The sequence below is a fragment of the Cervus canadensis genome, chromosome 10, assembly GCF_019320065.1.
Source record: "Cervus canadensis isolate Bull #8, Minnesota chromosome 10, ASM1932006v1, whole genome shotgun sequence".
In the NCBI taxonomy this organism is placed as follows: Eukaryota; Metazoa; Chordata; class Mammalia; order Artiodactyla; family Cervidae; genus Cervus; species Cervus canadensis.
The window spans coordinates 19,291,456-19,306,866 of NC_057395.1; the positions used below are offsets into that span (position 1 = coordinate 19,291,456).

The 15,411-nt window shown below is 39.8% G+C and overlaps 1 protein-coding gene and 1 long non-coding RNA gene across 3 annotated transcripts in view; both read right to left on the reverse strand.

Moving 5' to 3' along the window:
• PLCB1 (phospholipase C beta 1) overlaps positions 1-15,411 on the reverse strand; it is an 879,212-nt gene that overhangs the window by 667,532 nt on the left and 196,269 nt on the right. The window lies entirely within an intron of this gene.
• Positions 3,877-4,250, reverse strand: LOC122448382. The gene is made up of 2 exons (XR_006271587.1): positions 4,139-4,250; positions 3,877-3,925 (listed from the first exon to the last, which is right to left on the reverse strand). It is a non-coding gene; the product is annotated as an uncharacterized LOC122448382 (long non-coding RNA).

Consider the following 15,411-nt stretch of genomic DNA (forward strand, 5'->3'; position numbering starts at 1 on the left):
GGGAGCTGGCATGGAAGCTTGCTCACCTCTCTGCCTAAGGTGACCTTTCAAGAAAACAGCAAGAAATGCTCTGCATTTGAGATGAGAACCCGGCCTTTGGTGCACCATTCCACTTTAATTCATGGCTTATTGGCAATCGCTCATCTCTTGCTGGACATTAATTAAAGCTGGTGTTCCACAGGAGTGGTATTTGCTTTGAATACTAGACCCCACCATTGCAAGTCTGAAATGACAAAAACATGTCTCCAATTTAGGGCTCAAAGAGGCATTTCAAGAGCCCCCTGTCGCTCTCAGCTATTCTGTTCTGAACAATGTGCTATAAATGTTCTCAGCGACAATGCACAGCGTGGATTTTAGCCACCTGGAAGTTCCTGCTGATTTTGCCAGGAAAAAAAAAAAAGTCTACCTAAGACTGGACTTTTAAAAAAGGCCAATTTGGAGGACAAAATATGAGAACACCTCGTATGCAAATTTTAAAATGACCCTCTTAATATTGTGCTTCTCTAGTTCTTTTATGAAAGAAGTAATGTGCCATGTATAAGAAGGGTAGTAAAAAGTTAATGATTTATCTGCTTTGAATTTCCCTCATTTCTCTCCCAAACCCCTTTTAAAATTTATGTCCATCTGCTCAGGAGGAGAAGCCCAGCCTTCCTGGCAGGGTCAGGAAGCAGCAGCTCCCCTTGCTGTAAAGACAAATTGACCAAGAGACAAAACAACCCGGGAAATAAAATCATGATCATTCCTCTGAAATCCCAGATCTATATAAAGAGTAATGTAACATAAAGGGAACAGGAACCCTTCTTTCAGCCCAGACACTCTTCTATTTTCAGGACATGTCTATGGAAGCAGACCTTCCACTTTAGGCATATACATAGGATACTGAGATGGGTCAATCCTGCCTGGTCCAGGAAAAAATATTCTTTACTTGTTCTCCTAGTAGAGACCACTGACTCTCTCCACATATACTAAGCTATGTGTACCCACCTCACAATATAACAGTGCAATCCAAGTAACCTGTTACAAATCTATATATCTGTCTATCCTTTTCACCTTTTTATGCCAAGACTGTCTCCTACCACTTTCAAGCCTCTATCCCTTTGTCCAGATACTATACTAATGACACAATATGGTATTTGATGAATGAAATTGTTGCTTGGGGGAAAAAAAAAGACCCTAGGTTTTACCTGAAAGAGAAGACAGAAAAAATTTGTCTTGAAGAGTTCATATTTGGTTGGCCATAAGTTTGGGGTTTTTTCTGGAAGATGTTCTGTATATGTATGGCCCTTATAGCACCAATCCTATATATGAATAAACAAGAGTTTATGAAATGAAAGTTAAAAATTGAAAGAGGCACTAGAGCATGCAACAAGCAACTTCTGCCAGCAGCTGTGATTTGAATGCTCTTTAATGGAAGAAGGAAAAAAATTAGAAAGCTATATTCTGCACATGCAATGAGAAGATACAACGCATTACTATTCCATTTCTTATGGAAAGCCAAAGTTTCAAATATATAAAGTACAACACTGACTTCTGATGTTAGATAGTGTAATTAAAAGGCTAATTTTGACTTAACCTAGCCTGTTTAAATTGGACTCATAGCTTATTTAAATTGACCACTTATCTGGGCCTAATTTCAAGTCACCAGGGCCTTGAAAAACTGTCATAAAATCTTCAGATGCTATCATAAAAGAGAAAATCAGTTCAGTTCAGTCGCGTCCGACTCTTAGCCATCCCATGGACTGCAGCAAGTGAGGCTTCCCTCTCCATCACCAACTCCCAGAGCTTGTTCAAACTCATGTCCATCGAGTCAGTGATGCCATCCAACCATCTCATTCTCTTGTCATCCCCTTCTCCTCCTGCCTTCAATCTTTCCCAGCATCAGTTTCTTTTCAAATGAGTTAGTTCTTCGCATCAGGTGGCCAAAGTATTGGAGCTTCAGCTTCAGCATCAGTCCTTCCAATGAATATTCAAGACTGATTTGCTTTAGGGTGGACTGGTTGGATCTCCTTGCCATCCAAGGGACTCTCAAGAGTATTCTCCAACACCACGGTTCAAAGCATCAATTCTTCGGCGCTCAGCTTTCTCTATGGTCCAACTCTCACATCCATACATGACTACTGGAAAAAGCATAGCTTTGACTAGACGGACTTTTGTCGGCAAAGTAATGTTTCTGCTTTTTAATATGCTATCTAGGTTGGTCATAACTTTTCTTCCAAGGAGCAAGTGTCTTTTAATTTCATGGCTGCAGTCACCACCTGCAGTGATTTTGGAGCCCAAGAAAATAAAGTCTGTTGCCATTTCCATTGTTTCCCCCACCTATTGGCCATAAAGTATTGGACATAATGCCATGATCTTCGTTTTTTGAATGTTAAGTTTTAAGCCAGCTTTTTCGCTCTCTTTCACTTTCATCAAGAGGCTCTTTAATTCTTTTTTGCTTTCTGTGGTTAGAATGGTATAATCTACATATCTGAGGTCATTGATATTTCTCTCTGCAAACTTATTTCCAACTTTTGCTTCATCCAGTCTGGCATTTGTCATGATGTACTCTGCATATAAGTTAAATAAGCAGGATGACAATATACAACCTTGACATACTCCTTTCCCAATTTGTAACCAGTTCATTGTTTCATATTCTGTTCTAGCTGTTGCTTCCTGACCTGCATACAGATTTCTCAGGAGGCATGTCAGGTGGTCTGGTATTCCCATCTCTTGAAGAATTTTCCACAGTTTGTTGTGATCCACACAGTCAAAGGCTTTGGCGTAGTCAATAAAGCAGAAGTAGATGTTTTTCTGGAACTCTCTTTTCTATGCTCCAACAGATGTTAGCAGTTTGACCTTTGGGTTCCTCGGTCTTTTCTAAATCTAGCTTGAACATCTGGAAGTTCTCAGTTCACTTCCAGATGTGAACCAGGAAGCCTAACTTGGAGTATTTTGAGCATTACTTTGCTAGCGTGTGAGATGAGTGGAATTGTACGGTAGTTTGAGCATTCTTTGGCATTGCCTTTCCTTGGGATTGGAATGAAAACTGACTTTTTCCAGTCCTGTGACCACTGCTGAGTTTTCCAAATTTGTTGGCATATTGAGTGCAGCACTTTCACAGCATCATCTTTTAGGATTTGAAATAGCTCAACTGGAATTCCATCAACTCCACTAGCTTTGTTTGTAGTGTTGCTTCCTAAGGCCCACTTGACTTCTCATTCCAGGATGTCTGGCTCTAGGTGAGTGGTCAAACCATCGTGATTATCTGGGTCATGAAGATCTTTTTTGTGCAGTTCTTCTGTGTATTCTTGCCACCTCTTCTTAATATCTTCTGCTTCTGTTAGATTCATACCATTTCTGTCCTTTATTGAGCCCATCTTTGCATGAAATGTTCCCTTGGTATCCCAAATTTTCTTAAAGAGATCTCTAGTCTTTCCCTTTCTATTATTTTCGTCTATTTCTTTGCACTGATCACTGAGGAAGGCTGTCTTGTCTCTCCTTGCTATTCTTTGGAACTCTGTTTTCAGATGTCTATATCTTTCCTTATCTCCTTTGCCTTTTGCTTCTCTTCTTTTCTTAGCTATTTGTAAGGCCTCCTCAGACAACCATTTTGCATTTCTTCCTCTTGGGGATTATTTTGATCACTGCCTCCTATACAATGTAACGAACCTCCATCCACAGTTCTTCAGGCACTCTATCTAACAGATCTAATCCATTGAATCTATTTGTCACTTCCACTGTATAATCCTAAGAGATTTGATTTAGGTTATACCTGAATGGTCTGTAGGGAACGACCTACTGTCTTGAGAGAAAAAAACACTTTCTTCAATTTAATTCTGAATTTTGCAATAATGAGTCCATGATTTGAGCCACAGTCAGCTCCCAGTTTTGTTTTTGCTGACTGTATAGGGCTTCTCCATCTTCAGCTGCAAAGAATACAATCAGTCTGATTTGGGTATGGATCATCTGGTGATGTCCATGTGTAGAGTCTTCTCTTGTGTTGTTGGACGAGGGTGTTAGAGCTTCTCCATCTTCAGCTGCAAAGAGTACAATCTCTGATTTGGGTATTGATCATCTGGTGATGTCTATGTGTAGAGTCTTCTTTTATGTTGTTGGAAGAGGGTGTTAGGGCTTCTCCATCTTCAGCTGCAAAGACTACAATCAGTCTGATTTGGGTATGGAGCATCTGGTGATGTCCATGTGTAGAGTCATCTCTTGTGTTGTTGGAAGAGGGTGTTTGCTATGACCAGTATGTTCTCTTGGCAAAATTCTGTCTTATTTTATACTCCAAGGCCCAACTTGCCTGTTACTCAGTTATCTCTTGACTTCCTACTTTTGCATTCTAGTCCCCTATGATGAAAAGGACATCGTTTTTGGTCTTAGTTCTAGAAGGTCTTGTAGGTCTTCACAGGACCATTAAAAAAAAAAGTAGTTTCCTCAATTTAGAGAGTTGGCATGCATTCCTATAAGAGAAATTAGTTTAATTTTAGACCTTCATTATTTTTCTTGACAAATTAAGAATTATTTGTGGAACATCTATACTAGCCAAAGCCCCGGGTAAAATGTTTCAGAGAATACCAAAAATAGGATGTAATTCTGTTAGTAGTAGCAACTGCAGCAAGAAAAAAAAAAGTAGAAAGATCCACAAATAATGAAAACACATCTGAAAACAATAAGTATTTGCATGTGCAAAGTTCCTTATAGTGTGCCAAGCATCATTCAAAGTATATCATGTTTACTGACACGTCAAATCTTCCCAACGACTCCTGGGAGGAAGGTGCTAATATTAACTTCATTTTAAGTATAAGATACTTGGGGCAAAAAAGTTAAGTGATTTGACCAAGGTCATTCAACCAGCCAATAGAGAGCCAGGATTTGAACCCAGGAAATCTGATGCCAAAGCCACATCCCTGGTTGACAGATTTCCACTCTGGAAATGACAGAAAAACTGCTGATGTTCTGGAGTCTTACCATGAAATAAAGCAACAGACTCAATTCTATCCTTCAAAACAAATCCACTGGGTCAGAGCACATGCACAAAATTTCCATAATATCTGGTGCTTCCTGTCGCATAGACTAGGAAGCGAGGCAGAGGGTATTCCAGATGGCGGCAACAGCGTGAGCAGCAGGATGACGGGGCTCAGGATCCAGTAGCAATAGGCGCTTCATTTGCTCAGTGTACGCAGGGTGGAATGGGATGCGTAGTGGCTGGTTGGCAGAGTAGTGGATGGGGCTCAAGTACCACATTTCTCGATGCCTTTTTTTCTCAAAGGATTTAGATTCCTCTTGAATCCATGCAACTGCTCAATTGTACTTGTGAAGTTTGCATTGGTTATTAGTTAAAAAAAAAAAAAAAAGATTATTATGAATCTTTCAAGGGCTTCCCAGTTCTTAATGAATTCTTCTGAAAACCCTTTACAATAGACAGAGGATGACTTAACTATTAAATTGTGAGTTACCAAACTCAGCTCTTGGAAACGGCTTCCTTTTGAACTGCAAGAAAGTTTTACTAACAAAAATGTTGCCTTTTCAGTGGAAGATGATACTGCCTCACTCACCATTAGCAGGGTGCACATTCCTTAGGATACATTCCCTGGAAGGAGAGTTGAATTTCCAGGTAACAGTAGGGTTTCTCCAGGTCCCTTGACTGGTTCCTGTGATTTTAGCCAGGAGTGTAACAGGCAGAAATAGACAGGGAAGACTCCTCTGAGTTCAGTATTATAGTACTGATTCCTGCCTGCATCTCTGGTCCAGGGAGAAAAGATATCTGTCCTGTTAGAGCCACAGGAAGGGGACAGTTCTCAAAGGCTCACGATGAAGGGTCTCATGGTAGATGGCCAATTCATCATGGACCTGAAGTCCTTATCTCTACCTGTGGGTGTAGCAGTGCATCTCTGGGGCACACCGAGACCCATCCCTCACTGCTGATTCTGTCCTGTCACTGCAACAAGTACTCACCATGAACTAGTCATTGTGCTAGACTCTGAGATAGAGGAAACAAAAGGAAGCTCATTTCTCCCCGTGATCACAGGGATAATAAATGCAAGTAGTAAACAGTAATTTTAAAATAACCACTTCCAAACATACGGCTATGATGTAATGGAAAGGGTGCCCTAGAGAGGTAGGACTCTAATTTGGGGGGAAGGACATCTCTGACTTTGGTATGGCTGATTTACTGTGTTAAAGGGTCCATTTCATCTTCCTCCCTCCATCCATGCCTCTCACTGTGGAATCTGCAGGTTTTTACACAGGAAGCAAAGTCTGATACCCTGCCCTTTGATCCCAAATTCAAAAATGTGAATTGCTTTAAGGAATAGGATGCTAGGAGATGTGACAGCCCAGAGTAACAGATTTGGGGTCTCTACTTGTGCTCTGCTATCCACATGGAGAATGTTCTCCAGCTGGGCTGAAGGAGGAGACATGGATTAGGACCAAGACATCCCAGCCTCCTAGCTGACGCCGTCCTAGATCGGCCAACACATCGCCAGGTACCAGACGGCGAATGAGCTCAGCTAAGCCTGGCAGGGTAAGCAGGGCAAACAGCACGCCCCAAATACATGAACAACCACCGTACGGTTTTACTGCATGCCAGGGGGGCTTCGTGGTTATGAAACGGCGGTAAGTGGCAAGAGACCACTGACATGCAAGGTTGCATTGGTGCTGAACTCTACGGAAGGGGCAGCCAAGAAAACCCATCAGAAGTCCTTGGCCTTGAGAGAAAGTGCACATGGAGGGTGTTGTGTGGATTCTAGATGGATACTGGATATAAAGTCAGCAGATCGTTGTGACAGATCAGATAGCGGAAGACAAGGGTTCAAGAGGCACCCAGGGATGACCCTATGTATCCAGGGTAGGCTACTCAGTAGACAGGTATGGAATTTACTAGAAGGGGATCGAGGAGCAGCCATTTGGGGAGCGTGGAGACTACGAGCTCAGCGGTAGACGAGGAGCCAGGGAAGGGTGACAGACAAGGGGCGGCAGTGTCGGAGCCTCAGGATCAGGAGGGGCCCGGGGAGGAAGGTGATACGCGTGCGGGTCAGGAGGGGCCCGGGGAGGAAGGCGCTATGAGCGCGGATCAGGAGGGGCCCGGCAAGGAAGGCACTCCGCCTGTGGTTGCGAGAGGACAGCAGTTTAATCTCCACCTGTGAGACTGAATGATACGCCTCTGAGCAAGCCTGCTGGTTGAAAATAAAGGACTGTCTGGGCCTGAAAGAAGTGTCTGTGTGTGTCTGTGTGTGCACGCGCGTATGCATTGTTCTTGTTCATTTGTACATTGAGGTACACTGAGGAATATGTTTTACTGCAACTTCAATCAGAAACAAAAACCAAAAACTCAAAGACACCATTCTAAGGCAGTTATTGGGTTGCTTGGCTCCTAGCCATTACACTTGGTCAGCATAATGCAAAGCATAGTCTAAGAAAAGAGTACCAACAGATTTCTTTCACAAAAGTCATGGAGACACTCCTGGAAGAAAACAGATCTAGAGAGCCGTGGGGTGGTGGGAATGAATCAGGGGAAGAACAGCTGTTGTAACACTGGGACTTTTCTAAGATAACTGCGGCAGATTTACAATCTCTCTTTTGCTATTTCTTCAGTGAAAAGTTAATGAATAAATGCAGTTTGTCTACTCTCCCCTCACCTTCCCTCCTTCCCTCCCTCCTTCGCTCTCTCTTTTTATTCTTTCTCTATCCCTGCATTTCTCTAATTGTAATGAAGCATGTTTATAGTTAGAGTGGTACTTCAGATATCTCTTTCTTTTAGCAGAACATATGCCCCATGCATCTGTTGGGTCCTTTGGGATGCTCCACTGCATGTAAATTTCCATGTGTTGTGTAATATCATCTAAGCTTAGAATACAATTAGTGCTGAATAAATACTTCTGAAAATAAAGAAGAGATGGTTTTACATGCAATTATTTATTTCTCTGATAGACTGCCTAAAGAACTATGAACAGAGGTTCGTGACACTGTACAGAAGGCAGTGATCAAGACCATTCCCCAAGATAAAGAAATAAAAACAGGCAAAATGGTTGTCTGAGGAGGCCTTACAAAGAGCTTTGAAAAGAAGAGAAGTGAAAAGCAAGGGAGAAAAGGGAAGATATACCCATCTGAATACAGAGTTCCAAAGAATAGCAAGGAGAGACAAGACAGCCTTCCTCAGTGATCAGTGCAAAGAAATAGAGGAAAATAATAGAAAGGGAAAGACTAGAGATCTCTTCAAGAAAATTAGAGATACCAAGGGAACATTTCATGCAAAGATGGGCACAAAAAAGGACAGAAATGGTATGGACCTAACAGAAGCAGAAGATATTAAGAAGAGGTGGCAAGAATACAGAGAAGAACTACACAAGAGATCTTAATGACACAGATAACCACAATGGTTTGATCACTCACCTAGAGCCAGACATCCTGGAATGCGAAGTCAAGTGGGCCTTAGGAAGCATCACTATGAACAAAGCTAGTGGAGTTGATGGAATTTCAGTTGAGCTATTTCAAATCCTAAAAGATGATGCTGTGAAAGTGCTGCACTCAATATGCCAACAAATTTGGAAAACTCAGCAGTGGCCACAGGACTGGAAAAAGTCAGTTTTCATTCTAATCCCAAGGAAAGGCAATGCCCAAGAATGTTCAAACCACCTCACAATTGCACTGATCTCACTCACATGCTAGCAAAGTAATGCTCAATATTCTCCAAGCCAGGCTTCAACAGTACATGAACTGTGAACTTCCAGATGTTTAAACTGTATTTAGAAAAGGCAGAGGAATCAGAGATCAAATTTCCAACATCTGTTGGATCACAGAAAAAGCAAGAGAGTTCCAGAAAAATATCTATTTCTGCTTTATTGATTATACCAAAGCCTTTGACTGTGTGGATCACAACAAACTGTGGAAAATTCTTCAAGAGATGGGACTACCAGACTTTCCCTGCTTCCTGAGAAATCTGTATGCAGTTCAAGAAGCAACAGTTAGAACTGGACATGGAACAACAGATTCCAAATTGGGAAAGGAGTACATCAAGGCTGTATATTGTCATCCTCCTGCTTATTTAACTTATATGCAGAGTACATCATGAGAAATGCTGGGCAGGATGAAGCACAAGCTGGAATCAAGATTGGACTCAATAACCCCAGATACTCAGATGATACGACCCTTATGGCAGAAAGTGAAGAGGAACTAAAAAGCCTTTTGATGAATGTGAAAGAGAAGAGTGAAAAAGCTGATTTAAAATTCAACATTTGAAAAACTAAGACATGATGGCACCCTGTCCCATCATTTCATGGCAAATAGATGGAAAATGGAAACAGTGACAGACTTTATTTTCTTGGGCTCCAAAGTCACTGCAGATGGTGACTGCAGCCATGAAATTAAAAGACACTTGCTCCTTGGAAGAAAAGCTATGACCTACCTAGACAACATATTAAAAAGCAGAGACATGACTTTGCCAACAAACGTCCATCCGTCTAGTCAAAGCTATGGTTCCAGTAGTCACGTATGCATGTGACAGTTGGACCATAAAGAAAGCCGAGTGATGAAGAATTGATGCTTTTGAACTGTGGTGTTGGAGAAAACTCTTGAGAATCCCTTGGACTGCAAGGAGATTAAACCCATCAATCCTAAACAGAATCAGTCCTGAATATTCATTGGAATGACTGATGCTGAAATTGAAACTCCAATACTTTGGCCACCTGATGCGAAGAACTGACTCATTTAAAAAGACCCTGATGCCGGGGAAGATTGAAGTCAGGAGGCAAAGGGAAAGAGATTTCATGCAAAGAGGATGAGATGGTTGGATGGCATCACTGACTCAATGGGCATGAGTTTGAGCAAGCTCCTGGAGTTGGTGATGGACAGGGAAGCCTGGTGTGCTGCAGTCCTCGGGATTGCAGAGTTGGACATGACTGAGCAACTGAACTGAACTGAATTGATTTATTTTTCTGAGCAAAAAGTTATAACACATATAAAGAGTAAAAAGAACAAAATTCAAATACTCCAATAAAGAATCAGTGCTTCATACTGGTTCATGCCATGGGGAGAAAGAAACCCAGATTCCACACTTCTAAATAGAAGTCCCTGTTCAGTCACTGAATAAAGCCTTTTCTCAGTACTTTAAAAGATATCAGGTTAAACAACAAATATTATAACTATGACCGAGCCCTATCTCTTAAAATAATGAATACTTTGAGGAACGGGAAAACCATATGTACTTTTTCCTCAGTACCTGTGAGCTTCAAGGACTGTTGAACGGAAAACAGAAGCTATTAGTGACTCTTCCGTGTTTTCAGCTTTACAATCTTGATTCAAATTCTTACTTCACCTTATTAAAGAAAACCGGCATTTGGTGGGATTACGATTCAAAATGACAAATGAAGAGTATGAGAGCCTGTCAAATCACACAGAGAAGCTCTGGGCAACAAAATGAAAAAGGACACCCCTAGGTAGTGAGACAGCAAATGCATGTGGAGGTTAAAAATCAAAGGTGGCCCCATTTGGGAGCAGCTCATGTAACACCGGCAGAAGGCACTGACATTAACAGCTCTTGACTGACTGGAATGCCTCAGACCTTCCTGAAAAATGTCAAAACTCCTTCTCCACGGTCATGTACTAATGATACCGACATCCTGAGTCCCAAGAAAGCTTTTTTGGGCCAATCAATAGCATCCTCTCTCAGCCACCCCTCAGCGGTCATCATTATTATGATTTGCCTTTAAATTGCTCTTCCCCACTTTCTTCCATTCCTCTTTGGAATTTTTTATCAATAAACAAAGAGAACACATTATTTAGCATACTTTTTCCTATATTACCTTGGTATTGACAATCTTGAACATCAATATACTCATTTGATCTCTGTATGTTGGACATTATTACCACTCACATGGCTACTCTTCATTTTTGAATTTAGCTTCATCTTTCCTTACAGACAAGGAAAAAGACTGATGGTTTTCAATATAAGGAAAAATCCTTGAATGATATAGGTCAATACCAGGGTCATCTAATCCTTGATTTTACATGTAGATAAATAAACTTACTGTTACCCATGCCCTTTCAAAGTAAGGAAAAAGTTGGTACACTAATATAACACAGGCTATATCTGAATAAAAATTATTTTGTATCAAAAAAGTAAACATTTCCACAAATGGGAACCAATAAGGTGATAGCTACATTAATTAGCTTGATTGTGATAATCATTCAATCATTTATACACATATTAAATCATCACACAATTAAATATTCATAATTAAATATTAAACATACACATTTTTATTAAATATGTACAATTTTTACTTGTCAATTATACCTTAATAAATCTGGGGGTAGGGGAAGTCAACCCAAGAGACAACAATCATAAAATTAAAACAATAGGACACTTCTAACTGGTTCCCAAATCAACAGAACTGTTATACAAAGAAAGCAAACATTTAAACCCTCTCATTTTCTATACAAATGGCTGCTCAAACGTATGGTACCTTCATCACCTACAGCTCATGTCTGGATGAAGCCGTAGCACGTACAGTCACTACACACTCACACCTCTCTCTGCACCTGCTGCACACTTTATGAAGAGCCCTACCTACTCCAGAGACCTTCCATCTGTGCCGTGACTGGTGCTGGAAGAACAGGGTAATAAAGGCTGGACACACCTTGTCTGACATAACAGAATACCCAGAGGAAGGAGCATAAAACAAGGAGACGTCATTCAGAGAAAATGACTATTCATGTCTTCCCTCCATCCTCTCCCGTTTCCTCAAGTCACCTTTCCTCCTAACCTCAAGACTGGTCTTTGTAACTCCGAGGTTTAATGGGTAAAAAGAGGACCTAGAAGAACTTTGCTAGGCAAATAAGCTTGTGTTATTGCCTCAGCTGGACCAGATGTAGCGAACTCCTGGTTCTTGGTGAGTGTGTATTTGTTTCTATGCCCCACCATCCTTACTATATGAAGGTTAAGAGGGCAGGGCACAGAGAAATTAGGACAGTGATAATCCTTACGATGACCGAACAATGCTGATGGGTTACGGGGAATGACTGCAGATAATTTTGCCAGATAGCTGGACATGCTACACATATACTCATATTATCTAAGATGCAGCATTGCACTAAATAAACCTGTGTATTTCTCATGTCAAGCCACACGAAGGCTTAGCTGATGCAATTAGATTGACATATTCAATGGCTGGTTACTATAACACATATATGTCTGTAAAATATGGCACTGTTCTGACAGATGGTCTTACCATGAAGACAACTGTAGTAACTATCTGAGCATAGATGTCAATTCCCTGACTTAGTTGGTTAAGGCAAACTTATTCAATAAACAGTCAATATCAGTTCAGCAATCTTTCTCCTATTAAAAAAAAAAAACTGTTAAAATTTATTCATCGTCTCAGCAGGTTAAACAACTATTTGACAGTATTAAACCAAACACAAAGAGACATTCCTTCTTATGTGAATGCATGTAAAATATAACCCACAGAATATTTACTTGAAATGCTACATGGGAAAAATAATCGAGGATTTTATATATATTCTGAATATAGCCAAATGATAGCTAATGCATTAGGTCAAAGACATAATTGAAAAATCAGTGAATTTCTTACTTACAGATCAACCCAGAAAATGTAATAGATTTATTTATTTATGCATTTATGTATACTATATTAATTATTTTTGGTGACAAACAGATTTGGTGCCTTATATACCCTAATTTTTTTTTTTTAATTTTAAGGCAGGATATAGACATGACTAAAATAAGGTCTTTGCCCTGGAAGCTCTGGAAATTATCAGGAAACATGCAGATAAACTCAAATTCACAATACAATGCAAAAAACATGAAATGACTGAATAGTGAGGGACAACCTTAACAAGGAAACTTTTCTGTTTTTACATGTTAATACTATTTTGTTGCTATATGTATATTTACTTGAAATGACATATTACATGATATAATGGTGGTTTAGTTGCTAAGTCGAGTCCAACTCTTGCAACCCCATGGACTATAGCCTGCCAGGCTCCTCTCTCAATGGGATTCTCCAGGCAAGAATACTAGAGAGGGTTGCCATTTCCTTCTCCAACGTGATATAATATTGTGTTACAAATATATATGTATAAAATTTGTATATGTTTTGCTATAAATATATTATATATATGCATATACTCTAAATAATTAAAATAAACACCCATTTATCCACCTCCCCAAATGAAAATGTAGACTACCAATACCATTGCATGATCTGTATTTGCCTTCCATATCACATCTTTCTGTCTACACAACTGCCAGAAGAAAACATTTCCTTAAAATTCTGGGTCGATTACAGGCCTCTGTTATTTCTTGTACAGTTTTATCAAATAGGTACATATCCATAAATAGCATACCTAAGTTTTGTTTGCTTTGAACTTTATAAAAAGTGTATCTACAGTATGTAGTTTTCTAGAATTTTCTTTTTTTTCAAGTTTGTATTTCTTCGATTTACAGATATTATTGCATTTAGCAGTTCATTCGTTTTCTCTGTAGTGTAGTATCCTGGTGTAGGAACATATCACTAATCTCTAACTGAGGGTCATTTAGATTTCTACCATCCTTTTTTTCTGTTGCCATCATGAGCATGCTATTATCCATTTTCTTGTAGTTACCTTGGTGAACCTGTGCCGGACTTTTGGTAGTCTATCCCTGGTGGATTTTACAGAATATAATGCTCAATTTCATAAAATGTTGTGGAACTATTTTCCAAATTGCAAGAGTGATCCCCTCACCCAGTTGGAAGACTAAAAGCAGTCTTGATAATGCACACCATCTTGGGATTGACCACCTTTTACATTTTCATCAATCTACTGAGTAGACAGCATTTCATGGGATACTTGCATTTCTCTGACTAATGATGAGATTAGAATGACTATATATTGATCTGATTAGAGACAAAGCAGGGAGGAAAAATTCACATCACTGTGGGGACGTAGGGAGGAGAATGTTGTCTTTGGAAAACTGGGATACCTTGTCATTGCCTTGCACCATGATCAGGTAATAAAGTTTTTTTCTAAATATATAATTTAGGTCATCCTCTAAGGAAGCTTACAGTCTCACTAAGAAAATGGCTCCTGCACGAACAAAGTTCAGAATGAAGTACATTCTTATTGTCCCCAGCACCAGTGACTGCTCTTTCGTGAAATCTTTCATGAATGAACAGTTGCATAAGATGCCCTAAGATGAGCAACTCAAAAAAGGTATCTTCCAACCACCTCATGCTCCAAAGTGGAAATGATATTTTCTACCCCAAGCCACCTCTTCCTCTAGCCTTTGGTTTCTCTGTGGTGCTGTCTGTGCCGACCCACAGTTTCAGAATGGAACACTAAGTCACCCTTGACTCTGTTATACCTTTCATATACCTTTCATATAACCTTGACTCTGTTATACCATTCATTAAAGGTAGAATCCTGATAGTTTTACCTCCTGACTGTATCTGTAGCTCAGTGAGTCTCAAAGCATGGTCCATAGACACTGGGTAATCCTAAGACCCTTTTGGAGCATCCCTGAGGTCAGAAGTATTTCATAAGGATCCCAAAAGGTCATTCCTTTTTTTCAATATGCTGACAGTCACACTTTTTATACAAAAGCAACAGTGGATAACACTGCTGGTAAAACTTCATATGAATCAAGATGATGGCACCAGCTTCTAGGGTACCAGAAGTCATTGGATTCTTCTTTCTCACACACTGTTAGAAAATATGTCCTTCTTGAAGTAGTAATGATGATCAATTTTATTAAAACTTGTCTCTTTAAAGCATGTTTTAAAAAATACTTTGTGCGGCAAACAGGAAGCATGCAGAAGTATTACTCCTGTAGGATACTGAAGCATAATGGGGTTGACTGAACTGCAAAATAATTTTTTGTTCCTTCCATGTGAAACCTTGCTTTTACTTGAAAAAATGCCTGACAGGCAAATCATGGTTATTCAGACAGCAGACATTTTCCTGAAAATGAATGGAGTCTGTCACTTCGAGGTAAATAACTGACAGTATTTGTTGCCAGAGATAAAAAATGCAAGCCTCTAAACAAAAATTATTTTGAAAAACTTGTATCCACCATCATGAGCTTCACAGCTTTCAATGCTTATACACCTTTCTGATGAGATCAGTGATAGTAATAATATTAATGAATGGGTTCATATATGAAATCAGTTCATGCTAAGACCAAATAATATGTCCTGGGAACCACAGCAACAACCAAAGAATATACTTTAATATGGAAAGTTCATCTCTACTGTTGCTATTGACCATCCATTCATTATTGAGTACCTACACTGGGCTTGGTTCTGGTATAGATTAGTAATAAAAAGACAAAAATTCCAGACACCTCAGAGAAGTTCTGTATATATTAATTAAGTTAACACTTAAAATAATGTTACAAGAAAAGCAGTATTAATGACCTCATTTTACAGTTGG